Genomic DNA, 13,746 nt, shown 5'->3' on the forward strand with positions numbered 1-13,746 from the left:
TACTCGCTTTAGGCTCTGCTGTAAGCATTAAAGACATCTTCCCTTATTAACAGTCACAGCAACCTTGGGAGGTCAGTAGCATTACTGTGCTGATTTTTCATGTGAGGCAGCTGGGAGTCTGCCTGGACAGCCCATGAGTTTAATTCTCCTCTCTGAATCCTGAAATAGATTCAATAGATTCATCCTCTGAGACAATACACAGGGCCATCAGACGTTGACCTAGAGTCCACAGAGGGTGAATGGCCTTTGTCTTGGGCATACGCTTTGGGAGAAGTGACTGATGGTTAGCCCATGTGCAAGCCTCTGGCCAGGCTTAGCATGTACTCCTTGGATTATGGTTTTGTTTTTTTGTCTTTTGTTTTTGTTTTTGTTTTTGTTTTTGTTTTTTTTTTTTTTTGGTGCAGTTGTGTTGTAGGTAATATGCTTAGCAGAACTCCAGAACTACCGCGGGAGTCCTGTAGATTTATCTAACTTGTCAATGTAACAGTTACAGATATATATGTATGTATATATACATGCACATATATATGTATACATGTGTATTATTTAACACTTGTGTGTTAACAAACACATATGTATATTTAATTAATTAATTTATTTTTAAAAGATTTATTTCTTATATTATGTATAAGTACACTGTAGCTGTCTTCAGACACACCAGAAGAGGGCATCAGTTCCTGTTATAGATGGTTGTGAGCCACCATGCAGTTGCTGGGATTTCAACTCAAGACATTTGGAAAAGAGTCAGTGCTTTTACCCACTGAGCCATCTCTCCAGCCCATTTAATGTATTTAAAATATACATATATTTTTAAAAATATTTAAAATATAATATTTAAATAAATATAAATATTATAAAAATAATATATATTTAACACTAATGTGCATTGAATACACACACACAGACACACACACACACATACCAAATATGCTAGGCCTTATGCTTATGTTATAGACATACATAATTTAAAACTATTTAACATTTTATTACAGTCTCTAAAAAACAGATGTCTTTCAAACAGCTTAACTTTATGAGCCTCTGTGTCATTTTTTTAAAGGTCTTTTGACAGTTGGGTGGTGGTGGCACACACCTGTGATCTCAGCACTCAAGAGGCAGAGACAGGAGGATCTCTGTGACTTCCAGGCCAGCCTGGTCTACAGAGTGGGTTCCAGGCCAGCCTGGTCTGCAGAGTGAGTTCCAGGCCAGCCTGGTCTACAGAGTGAGTTCCAGGCCAGCCTGGTCTACAGAGTGAGTTCCAGGCCAGCCTGGTCTACAGAGTGGGTTCCAGGCCAGCCTGGTCTACAGAGTGGGTTCCAGGCCAGCCTGGTCTACAGAGTGGGTTCCAGGCCAGCCTGGTCTGCAGAGTGAGTTCCAGGACAGCCTGGTCTACAGAGTGGGTTCCAGGCCAGCCTGGTCTACAGAGTGGGTTCCAGGCCAGGGCTACACAGAGAAACTGTCTTGAAAAAACAAAACACCAAAACAGTAAAAAAGAAATTTGGATAGAGTTGGGGAAGTGTTGAAGGAAATAGTAGATACAAAACTTCCTTTGTAGGAGGAACAGTGACTCACCTGCCAACGTGGGTCAGGAAGCATAGAATTGACCCCTGGGGACTTTTGGAAAAGACACTGGCCATGGCACAGACCTCACGGCACTAAACAAGGAAATCAGAATATTGGGCTCTGGATTTTATTTCAAACCAACAGATGCTAAGGTGGAGTTCACTGTAAGCCAGGAACTGGGTCTTGCTCACTTTGACCAAGAGTCCAGAGCTTAGCCAGCCTGGAGGTCACTGTAGAATTGCCAACTGTGGAGAAAGTGGTTTTTTTTTTTTTTTTTTTTTTTTTTTTTTTTTTTTTTTGTCTTATTCAAAACTCCGTAGTTGAAAAATGATGCAGTTTGTAGGTTAACAGTAATCTGACTGAAGACTCTCTGTATCTGCTACTCTGCTTTGCAAGGAATGCACAGACAGTATGTTGTCTTAAGGCCCTCTGCTTCTTCACCAGCTTGACTGTTGATGAGTTTCTTACTTTTCTTGTCGAATTCAATAACTGCTGTTTGCATTGGTCTGTTTTTATTTTCTGAACAGAGGATCAAATACTAAACTACATCCCAAGTCCAGGCTATTTTCTTTGAAAAATGATGTAAAGAATTTATATGATTCTGATGTCGCAGAACAGGGCTTAGAAACACATTTGTGTCCTCATGGCCTATGCTCTGTTTCTTCCTTGTTCTATAAAGTGAACCACTGTAAATAGTTTTAACCTGCTGTCCTTCAGTTACTGATAGTCTTATTTGTAATTGATAAGTAGTAATTGTAGATATTGATGGGAAACAATGTGATGTTTTGATCTCTGTAAGGACCGATGAGAAAACCAAACACTGAATGATCATCATCTCTGATCTTTATCATTCCCGTCTTTTTCTCTCCTCTCCCCAGTCTTGGGGGCCAGAGTCTCTCTGTATCCCTGATTATTCTGAAGTTCACTCTATAGACCAGGCTGGCCTTGAACTCATAAAGATCACAATGCCCCTGCCTCTGAGTGGTAGGCCGAAGGCATTTTCATCACAGCCATCTCAATAGTTATGATTTCTTTTTGGTGAGGACAGTTACACTTCTCTGCTTTAAATAACAATATGCAGCCTGACCTCCTTGACCCGGTCACCATGCTGGAAAGTGGTCACTATGTGGTCGGTCTCCTTTTAGAAAACAAAAGCAGCACCAGCATTAACACTTGCCTCTTTCCCAGTGAGCTGAACTCTGGGGACCCTGTCCTGTAGTTTTAGTCAGTTAACAGTTTCTCCTAAGGATGATCACTATTTAGAGAGATCACTATAAAGGGATAGTTTGCGACGGTGCCAACATCTGTGTGACCTTCCTCGCACATTTCTTCATATCACTTCGGAGTTGTTCTGAACCCAAGAGACTCTAACTGTGGCTGTCGGGTGTCTCTGAAAGCCTGTTCTCTTTGCAAGGCTTACTCTTCCCCCGCCCCCAAGACAAAGCTGGACTCTTAGAACGAGGGTTTCCAGGGTTAGATAGTCTATCTGGGGCTACCAGCTTCTCAAGGTTCTAATCTGACTGGTTGAGAAGTCACGACAGATGTTTCTGCTCCAGTACAGGGAAAGGGTTTGTCTGGGGAGAGGGGAGGGTTGAATTTCCATGGCTGTCTTGGTAATTACCTTTTAATTAGGGTCCATAAACTTTTTTGGGTTTCTACCACTATGTACGAGTATATTACAATTACAATGAATCAATGAAATTAGTAACATGAATAAATGCTAAAAATGAAATATAAAAAAATGCCAAGTTAAGTGGAGGAAGGGAAGGCTTGTGAACAGTTAATCTTGACTTATTGGTAGGGTAAAACTTGAAGTAAAGAAAGGTGAAGGAATACAGAGTTGGACCACCAGTTGGACACATGCCTCAGTCTAACAGAACTGACAGGGAGTTCTGAGAAATGGCGGACAGGCTTGCACGGGCAGAATATCGGCAGGTGGACAGATAAAGCGACAAAATAGTAGGTTTGGGGTCAGTCAACTGCATGCTCAGCTGAGCTTAGTACTTGAGGGGCAATGACATGACTCTGTGGTTCTGTGTGTTCTAAAGAATAGATCTCAACATTAGCACCAGGAACAGATAGAGAAATCTAGAGGCAGAATCTGGCTTTCTAGAGAGACAGGGTTAGTTTTGCAATTCCAGTTATTTTCAGAAGGAAAGCTAAACCTCTGGGGCTATTACAACACACCCGGATGCCAAGGCTCCAAGGAAAGCAAGTAGGATTGAAGCCTGATCTTCCAACCTTCTAGAGTTCCAGGCATTTTCTTACACGTCTGACCTTCTTGAGGTCAGCCTACAAATTTCATGCTTTGAATCATTGCCTCTGAAGGGAAACTCACCTGGAAGAGGGCAGCAAAAAGGACGGATCAGGACAAGCAAATCTGGGGATGCAGACTATGATACCCTTGAACCATTTCCTTGGGTACCAGAGGCAAGATATGTCTGATCACACATTTAAGGAGCTGAGAATCTCTTCTGGTCTTTATAGCTACTGCGTTGATGGTGTGGTCTTCTATAAAGGATAAAGGAGATAATTTACTACTCACTGTATGGCTGGGGCCACCAACAAAGCTGTATTTAGATGACCCCAAAATTGTACACAAAGAAACATTATTTATTCCCATGGTGGGCTCAGATCCTCACATCACCAGCTGAGGCTAAGGTCAGAGAGGTAGGGAATATAGAATGAAAGGCAGGGGCTTTGAAGAAAGCATGTCACATCTTAACGCATATACCCCACATCATGCTCTTGACCCCTTGACCTGAGACCTCTTCTTTACCTTAAATTTTCTCTCCTTTGCTTTGATCAAATGCTCACTTCCTCCCATGGCTGGTTCATTGCTGCTCTTGGCACCCAGAAGCTCAGCAACAAGAGACCTGAACACTCTCATCTCATGCTGTTAATATACATTTAGAGAAACCAAGGGCCCCAATCAGTGAGGAAAGCATTCTTGCCAACTCTTTCCAAGCTCAGGACAATCATCAGGTGCCTGGGAGAATAAGGACAGGAAATGTATTGGAGGGGAATGGTAAAGGGAAGGAAGGGAGCCCACCAGAAGAAGGTAAGCAGAATCAAGTTGGCTTGGCACTGTCTATGAAGTGTGTTTAATGGCCAGCAGGAGGCGCTATGTACTTCCAGATGCAAAATGTAACGCTTAACCTGCTTGACCTAGCCACACCCAGGAAGCCTTTGTGATGACTGCAGTATTTAATGGGGAGACACACTTTTGTGACTCTGACCATTGTTAGCCTAATAAGATGACAAATTTTAGGAAACTAAATTGTTACACAAATGTGCTACGCAGCAATCTATTGCAGGGCACATGAGGGTCTATGAGATCCTGTATGATTTAGGAGACACCTTAGGAGGCTGAAATACTGTTACTCCCACCTAAGGAAACTGAAGCTTCCAGGGATCAAGATACCAAGTAATTCATGGTCCACATGTGTCAGTCAGGGTTGGGCATGTGTGTTTCTCTGTGTGGAGCATTCATGTGGGGCTCATTATTGGCAGGCACTGTTCTAAATGCTTTGCAAACATTTTCTTATTTAATCCTGCAACAGCAGAAGGAGGCAGAACAATCTCCCTGGCACAAGCACCAGCCAACCTATATCCAAATCCACGGGCTTTCCTTCCTCAGTACTAGGTAATCCCCACTCTCTCGGAGCCCGCTTTCGAATCCTGCACCCGGAGGCTTCCGTATGAATTTGGTGAGCCACTGAACCTCTTGAGGCTGGAGATTTCTCATCAGCAAGACGATGATAATGAAAAAAGTCACACAACACTGTGGGAAATAACGCCAGAAAAATGTCTGTGGAAACAGCATAGATTATACAGTGAGAGTCTATGGTATGGGATTGTTATTACCAGACTCGTTACAGCTTAATCCAATTAGATGTTTCTTCCAGAATTACCTGTAGTAAGGAGGACCCAACTCTGCAGTAGCCTGGGTGCAAGGAAGGCAGGCAGCGTGCGATATCACAGCATGAACTGCTTGCACCTTTAATTCAAATTTAGACAATGAGCAGAGTTCTAGGGACGATGGAAGTTCACAGACCACCACAGCCCTCCGCTCAGAGGTGGAATCAGCCCAAGGGCCATTGCCCTAAAGAGAAAGAGCCTTCTGGGAAGATGTTAAGAGGAAGCTTAGGCTATGGGCAGGAGGGCAGTAAATAGTGGACAATCTGGGGAGACAAAGACAAGGATCAAGAGAGCGAGGTGTTCCCAAAAGAGAGATGTGTGTAAAGTCCAGTATGTGAGAATACATCATACTGCAAGTCATGTTTAACACACGGAGAACACAGAGCCATTGTCCAAGTTATTCTGAAAGCTGATAAAGGCACATCCCTTGAACCCAGGCATTCAAGGCTAACCCGGACATTAAGAAATAATACCTTCATCAAGAATATAAATAATTATAAAAAGAAATGCTTTTTATATCTTCAAAATGTCAAGTGAAAGAAATATACATTGGAAAAATATAAACATTTCAACTTACATTTCTTATTAACATTTGGAATATTTTGGGATCATAACTGTCATATCTATATCTCTGTCTATCTGTCTATCTATCTGTTTATCTATCTATCTATCTATCTATCTATCTGTCTGTCTGTCTGTCTGTCTGTCTACATCTCTGTCTGTCTATCTGTCTGGCTATCTATCTATCTATCTATCATCATATGTGTATTTGTACAAAGACTCCAAAGTAGCCACAAACTAACACACTCTCTCTGTCTCTGTCTCTCTGTCTCTCTGTCTCTCTGTCTCCCTGTCTCTCTCTCTCTCTTTCTCTCACTAACTCAGTGTTTTCTGGAAGCAGGTGCTTCTGAGAATAAATAAGACTAGAGAGAGACAGCTATGAAGAAGGCAATCATCGTGAGCCCCACCTTCTGGGGGCTCACTTCATAGAGGATGAACACAGAAGACTATCAACCACATGATCCTCTGTTGTCTTTATTTTTTAAGATTTATTTATTTATTACATGTAAGTGCACTGTAGCTGTCTTCAGAAACACCAGAAGAGGGCATTAGATCTTATTACAGATGGTTGTGAGCCACCATGTGGTTGCTGAGATTTGAACTCAGGACCTCTGGAAGAGCAGTCAGTGCTCTTAACCACTGAGCCATCTCTCCAGTCCCTCTGTTGTCTTCATTATTAAGAGAAATTCCAATAGTGGTACAAGCATCAGGAAAATCTAGAAGGGGCAATGGGGTAGAGATGGAGCCAGTTCAAAAAAGCTGCCTCCAAGAACCTAATGTCAGGAAGGACTGGCGGGAAGTTCCAGAAGGCTGTCCTGCTTGCAGGCCTGGGGCCTCTACCTGAGGAAGCAGTGCTGTGCAGTATCAAGAGCCCAGGGTCTGACTCCTCTCTCAGTCTGTTCCCAAGGGGCTATGCCACTTCCTCTCCGTGTGTCTCTGAGAAGAGTTTTGGGAGTACAAGAGCTGAATGGGGGCATCTTTTCACAGATCTGCGTTCAGAGGTGTCCCATCTATCCCCACATGTCCACAGTGAAACACACCCTGGAAATGACAACAGTCACATCCCTCCGCCCCTGCTCTCCTCAAGGCCCTGCTGTTAAACTTTAGCAGGGCACTACTGGGGTGGGAGTATATGTGTCAGGCCTTGCCATGCCTAGGACCACCATGAGAGCTTGTCGTGAATACACCATGTCCAGCTTGGAAAAGTATCTACACATGGTTGTCATCTAGGATCTTCTGAGATTGATGGCAGAATCGAGGTTACCAAGATCTACTGATCCATCCCATCCTTACAAACCTGGGCTTTCCTCTGCTCACTAAATCTGCTAATATCTCCACCTTGACAGGACATTTTCTACCTCCTTGAGTCCTGAAGCGTCCTCACCCTGGGATGCTAGAGCCCCTGTGACCAGCTGTCCCTCCCCAAGACGCTGTGTAGGAGTGTATGCACAATGGTGAAACTGCTGCATACACTCTCCCGTGTCCTGGGTTTCTTTCCAGTTGTTGGGAAACCACCCTGGCTCTCCGAGGCTGGCCTGGAGCCTGTTGCTTGAAGAGCTATGTGTGATTTGGGGAGCAGAGGGAATGGTTGGCAGGGAAAACCAGAAGCACAGAGGGCTTTAAGTAAAGTCTGGAGTTCTCCTTACAACACCTTTCAGATACCACTAGCAAAAAGGCCACTGGCTCCATGGCAGATACCAAGGCCAGCAATGTGTTCTTCCAAGCAATGGCATTCCTGGAGGCTGGGTGGGGGACAAGGGGTATGAGGGAGCAGACATCAAACCTCTAACACAAAGTCACAGAAGCTCTTGAGCACTCCCTCCCTCCCTCCTGCACCCCTCCCCCAAACACCACTGCTCTTACTACTGACCCTCTTGACACCATCTCTTTTTTGGGGTTGCCTTGCCTCCCTCCTCTCTGGCTCCCTTTATCCCACATCCTTCTCAGTCTTCACCCTTCCACCGTTGGCACTGGACAAGTCCCTCTGACTGCCAGGTAAGCATTTCCCAAACCTTTCCTAGTTTGATGATGACCCCTTACTTGTACTCAATCCCTTAAAGTAACAGAGGGTCAGTTCTCCCGACAAGGGACACACACACACACACACACACACACACACACACACACACACACACACATACTGTGGGCTGCCTGACCAGGTAATAAGGGGCAGTTCTCAGAGCTTGGGGAGCACAGTAAACCCAGGAGCTCCCCCGACAGAGATGTCTGCTCTTCCCTAGGCGGAAAGGCAGGAAAAATGTAAATAGGACCTCAGGGGGTTTCAGCTGTCTCCTGAACTGACCTCCAGATCTCACCCCGAATTAACGTCCTTTAGAGAAAACCCTATGCCAACCCGCGCGGGACTCCGTTTCAGCCTTGCTCCACGCCCTCCCCAGCCTGGGGCTGCGCCCTCAGCTGCCCCTGCGCCATTGCTCCTCGGGTAGCGCCTGGACCCCGGATGCAGGAGGCGAGCGATCCGCGGGGTCCAGCGAGCAGGCTCCGGCAGTCTGCGCGCGGCGGTCCAAGGCAGCAGGGTGAATGGACGGCATCCAGCCTGGCCGGCAATTTGAAAATAAAAATAAAACAGAGGGAAAAGAAATAAATACTAAGGAGTGCGCCAGAAAGCCAAAACAAATACAATGGCGCGGGTTTCGAGGCCAGGAGTGGGAGGTTGGGGGGGCCTTTGTGTTCCCGCCCCCTGTGCCTTGCTCCTAATTGAAGAAACACAATCCCGGCCGCCGACCCGCAGGCCGACAGGGCATTGCCGACGGCCACAGCCCCGCCCCCCGCCCGCAACAGGGGCCAGCTTGTTCTTTGTGCTGGCAAATATTTATTTTGGTTCCAGTGGCCCCCTTTCCACAAAGACCACCTGGTTGTAATCAATAACACCTATTTTCAGATAATCTGCTGCTCTCTAGGAGAGCCCAAGAACTCACCCAAACAGAGCCCTTTTCAAAGGGCATTTTAAATGGGCTGGATTCACAGAGGACTGAAGCGGGGACTGGGGTAGGGGCAGCCGGAGGGGCAGGGAGGCTAGGCCTGGGTGGTCAGGAGGGAGCTGGGGTCTGGCTTGCCAGGTGGGGCAGCTCTGACCTCAAGGGGTTCTACTTGATGAGGGGCTGGGGCCTTCCAGGAACCTTTTAAAATAAAACCAACTGGCAGCCTTTAATTTGGCAGGCCGAATGTTACTACAAAGGTAGCTTCTAGAAACTCTGAACCAGCCACCTCTGCCTCTGTTCTCCAAACCGGCATCTATGCACACCCCCAGGAAGAATCGAGCTACCAGGGAGTCCCTTCTAGCAGCTGAGGGTCTTCACCCATTGCAGAACTATTAATTTGAAGGGTTGAGAACGAATCAAACTACTGTTCAAGACTAGCAAGGCCTGTCTCAAACGAGAAAAACATTAACCAGGAATGCAAGTCCACAATTACAGTGGGCCATATCTGGGGATTCAGCAGGGAAGAGGACAAACACCCAGGCTCTGTGGAGATGGAGAGTGATGGACTTGCTGGGTAAAGTCCTAGTGTGTGAGACACACACATACACACACACACACACACACACTTTGAAAACTGTGAATGCTTTGGATGAGAACAGCCCTTCTGGATACTCGATTTCTGGAGAACAGATGTCAACAGAGATGTCCACGGGCAGAGAAGGGTCGAAAGGGGGTCGAAAGGGCTGCTCATTCAAATATGCCAGAGGGTGCAACCACAGGCCAGGGGCCAACTCCACACACTCATGTCCTCTCGGAGCTTTGGAGCCTTCAGCTATGAAAAACACTACCTTATGGGATTTTAAAGGATTAAATGAAAATCAACAGCACGTTACTCTCATTCAGCCTCCAAATGGTACATTGTACTCTAGACCTGGTGGCGATATGTGGTCGTTTTGTAAAATAAGGTATTTGTAGAGTTCCAAAAACTCAATTTTGTATTTTAGGATGGAGCGTAGAGATCAAACACCTTTCAGAAGCCAGAATGCTTGTGAGAGGTGCCATGTTGTGTGCCTGTGTACTACAAGTGTGCATGTGAGAGTGTATGAGTGCATGTGTGTGTGTGTGAGTGTGTGTGTGCATGTGTGTGTGTGAATGTGCAAGTGAGTGTGAGTGTGTGAGTAAGAGTGTGTGAGTGTGTGCTCGAATGAGTGTGTGTGTGCACACGTGCACGTGTGAGAGTGTTCATGTGAACGTGTGTGAGTTTGTGTGTATGAGTGTGTGTGCATGTGTGTGTGCATCAGTGTGTGTGTGAGTGTGCATGAATGTGTGTTCCTGAGGAGAGCCTCAAATGTCATTCTCTAGGAGCTGTTTATCCTGATTTTTGAAATAGCTTCTCTCATTTCATCTTGCACTCACACAGGCTAGACTAGCTAACCACTGGGTTGCAGAGATCGTCCTATCTTCTCTCAGTTTTTGGATTACAAATGTGAGCCATCATCTCCATCTTTGTGTGTGTGTGTGTGTGCATGTGTGTGTGTGTGTGTGTGTGTGTGTGTGTGTGTGTATGCATGTGTGCTAGGGATCAAAGTCAGCTCCCCATGCTTGTACGGCAAGCATCTTACCACTGAGCTCTCTCCCTAGCCCATACCAAGGAAGGTTAATAATATCTTCTAAGTTCTACACAAAGCTTGAGCAAGTGCCTGTCCCTCAAAACTCAAAGAACCCACCTCCCGTGACATCTTCTTGTAACAGTGTAGAGATGGTCTCTGTTTCTGTGTGGTCTGGGTGACCATAGACTTCGAACAGCGGAGTCTAACAAATCAGCAGAAAAAAAAAACCTAACTCTAGACTGTCCCCGCCTTAGCCCTTCACCCTCGCCTCCAAGCCATGCTAAAACATTCCTCACGTTCTAATGCTGTGTTCTTAATCCTCAAAGATGGCTAGAAATGGGAACGGGCTGATTTATTCACTGTTTGTGTGGGTAAGGCCAGGCGGGGGCTGAATCTATGTCTCTGGGCTTCTTCAAGAATGTGGTGCTCTCCCTCTGGTGAGGTGTCCTTGGGATTGGTTCTCAATGCTTCATTTGTGGAAAGATTAAACACGGGTGCAACTGACACAGTGGGGGTTCACGGTCCAGGAAGGATTTTAGGAAAGGAGCAACCTACAGGATGCGGGGTGGTGTATTGGAATTTGGAGTAATTGAATTTGCTGTGTAGCCGGCAGTTATGACTTGGGTCATCCTTTGGCTCAATTGTCATAAATCCACCAAGACCAGGAAATTCCATGGTTAGGCCAATCTTTCTATTTTTCTCAGGGATCCGAGTGGTTAGGATCTAGTGAGGGATGATATCCACCTTCTGGAGAGACTGATTGAGAGTAAACTGTTTTGCACTGAGACGGTAGTGTATGTCCTGAAACTCCAGCACCACGCTTTCATCTTCCCGCTGTATCTCTCCCAGGACAAAGGACAGATCCTCAAGTGTAAGGGACACTTGTCTATCTGTTCTGATTAACAACATTCTGGAAGTGAAATTCTTTCTTCCCCAAAAGATCTCTTCCATGTGTAACAAGGTTGTTGTTTTAACTCAGTTTCTCTCTGTTGTCTTCTGGACCCATGCCTCTTACAATTAGCTACCAATCATCTGGACAATCATCTCTTGAAGACTAGGTGTTTCTTCTAGAGCAAAATTTAACCTATATGCATGTGTATACAAATATGGTTTTTACATCAAGATGGAGGAATTTTGTTTTGAGGGGAATTTTTTTGGTGTGTGTGTGTGTAAACTACAGATGCTCATTAGAGCCCATCTGAAATTAGCCAGGCCTTCGAAGAGGAAAGGGGTCTAGATCTTGACCTAGATGAAGATCTGCTCAGTGCTTGGAGGCCTGAGGGACCATGGTGTCTTTGGCAATGTAGCTCATTGTAGGGAATGGAAGCCACTGGTTGGTTCTCTTCCCTATTCACTTCCATTTCCTTCTGAGGGCTCTGGCCACAATAGAGGATATTGCCATTGCTCAACTGAGTTGGATCTATTAGGGTTTGAGGCCCTGGATTCCAGATAGCAATAAGTGGTTTGTAAAGATCTGCTGAAAGCACAGGCTGAGCAGCCTCTAGAAATATTTTCTGGGGGTGCAGGTTCATGCGATTATGCAGTGAATTTAGTGACAGAGAAACTATGACAAGCCCACCTTACTTCTCCGAGAACTGTCTGCATGGCTCTGTGCACATAACTTGCACTTCCCATGGCTCTGCGTTCTCAGCGGGGTGCCTGACATAACTGGCTCTCCGGTGGTTGTGTGCTCTATTTTGCTATTTTTCCTAAACGACAAACTCTTACATTATGCAGAGTATTGGGTGATAAGTTTATGCTGTGGGGAAAAGAAAAACATAGAAAGAGCAGAGGAAGGTGAAACTGTCGGGAAAAGCGGAGATGTCTGGGATGTATTGCTAGGATATATGTGATGCTTGATTAAACATTTCTAGAATGCCAGGGGCTCTGAGCAGTATAATAATCATTGCGGGAAGAAATACTGCATCTACTGGGGAAAGGAATTAACACCAAGCAGGGATTTGGTAACAACTGCTAGCAAATTATAGCAGTGATCTAGTCTGAGGTTTGGACTGCATTGGCCCCGGTTTTGTGCCTCTGCACATCTTTGGCCTTAGCGGGAGCGGGACAGACCCAGCACATCATTTTGCTTCTCATCTGGGCCTTCAGCCCTTCTGTCTAGCAGGTGCAATTTGATAAACAGCAGACATGCACTGGAGCTTTTGTAAGCCAGGCACGCAGCCAGATGTAGTCCCTGCCCTTCTTTCTCTTACTGTCCAGCGGAAGACACAAGCTTGCAGACACAAAGAACTTGGGCCTTCTCAGCGCTCTGTTATATTGCTTAACAGCCCAAAGTGACTCAAAAGTCTCAAACCCCTTACTCCAGTCTGACATCATAACCCAGAGCATTGCTTTTCCCCATTTCCCAGCCCTTCTCTCTTCTCCTGTTCCCTTCTCCTCCTCCATGTTTTTTCCTCCTGGTGAGAAGAAACATTAGTCATTTAGAAAAAAAAATCCATTTTATATATATATATATATAATGGGATATAGGATAATTAGGGGGAAGCCAATTTATAATGACTATTTCCCCCATTTCTCCTATTTCCTAACTCAGAAAGTGCACATTCGTGTGTGTGCACATACATATGTGCAAATGGAGGCAGATAAAAGCCACAGATTAATAATTTTATTATCTGTCCTGCCTCTTCAATCTCTGTGCCTCCTCAAGCTGTGATGTGGCTGAGCAGGACAAGTGTCAGCCTGTAGTGGCACAGGGCTGGCTGATTTGAGAGGTAGTGTTCAGCAGGGTGGGCCAAGCTGTGGAGTGTGGTGTGTATGGGAGTCAGAGTTCTGCCAAGGCGGGTTGTAGACTGTGTCCTTGTGGAGTGGTAACTTGGCTTGTGGTGTTAAGGTTGAACATGCTGAAGTGGACATACACCAGGGTAGGTCAGAGGAGGGTCATGGGGTGGACATGAGTCGGGAAGGGAAAGGAGCCTGTCACATGTGCTTAGGGAGAGTCCAGAGAGGAAAGACTGGTTTTTGGCTGGGGATGGTAAGGAAGTGTACTCAATATGTCTAACAAAAACCATGGTTCTCATCACAAATATGGAAAAGAAGAAGTAGAGGAATCTGAGGTGTCTGATTAGAAATGAACACATCTGAATGAGCTCAGGATTTTCAATACAGATTGAGATGAATATGGAGTATGTACATAT

This window comes from Micromys minutus, assembly GCF_963924665.1.
Source record: "Micromys minutus genome assembly, chromosome: 16".
NCBI classification, from domain to species: domain Eukaryota; kingdom Metazoa; phylum Chordata; class Mammalia; order Rodentia; family Muridae; genus Micromys; species Micromys minutus.